Consider the following 787-nt stretch of genomic DNA (forward strand, 5'->3'; position numbering starts at 1 on the left):
GTTATTGATTAGACCCTTCTAAGAATAAAGTTTTTTAAAATAAAAAGTTGGTAAAATAATAAACTAAGGAGTTATTTATTTTTAAATTAAGATAATAAGACACATATTTTATAAAAATTATAAAATTAATAGTGATTAATTCTTTGTTTTATCACTTTATCAATTTATTCACTTTAGAAAATCTAAATTCATCTTGCTAATAAAAAAAAGGCATTAACTTGATCTTGCAAAAATCTATGTAGTTTTGTTCGCAAAAATTTATGTAATTTCAAGAAGGTTATTAATCAAGGTGAATAGGTGATGTAACATAATTATGATGGAACAATTGCATATAGTTCATATATAATATTTCTCATTTCATAACGTATTATTACATTTTATTATTCACTTATAAACCTATTTAAATCGTAACCCACAATGAAATTTAATCTTGATCCAATATCATAACTCCTGTGATTCTGTTCGAATTTCTTGGTAACAAAAAGGGCACAACACACAAGGGGAAGAGATTCCTAGCCCAAGTCAAAGGATGTCTGCTGTGCAGGCCTGAGGTATATACATCTATCTTACTCATCTTTTTACCTTTGTTTAATGTTTATATACAAGACCAAAGAAAAAAAAATGTTTATATATACATTACATGCATCAATTTTACTATATTATATTTATTTTTGTACTCTACACACACACCAATGACAACATACAATAATAATCGATTGCGTCATTCCATCAATAATTACCTGTATAAAAGTTGTGACGGGAGTGATAGAAGGAGAAACACGATTAA

The 787-nt window shown here is 26.4% G+C and overlaps 1 pseudogene; it reads left to right on the top strand.

Moving 5' to 3' along the window:
- The window catches only part of LOC107611898, a 13159-nt pseudogene that overhangs the window by 8131 nt on the left and 4241 nt on the right, over positions 1-787 (top strand).

This window comes from Arachis ipaensis, chromosome B08 (assembly GCF_000816755.2).
Source record: "Arachis ipaensis cultivar K30076 chromosome B08, Araip1.1, whole genome shotgun sequence".
Lineage (NCBI taxonomy): Eukaryota > Viridiplantae > Streptophyta > Magnoliopsida > Fabales > Fabaceae > Arachis > Arachis ipaensis.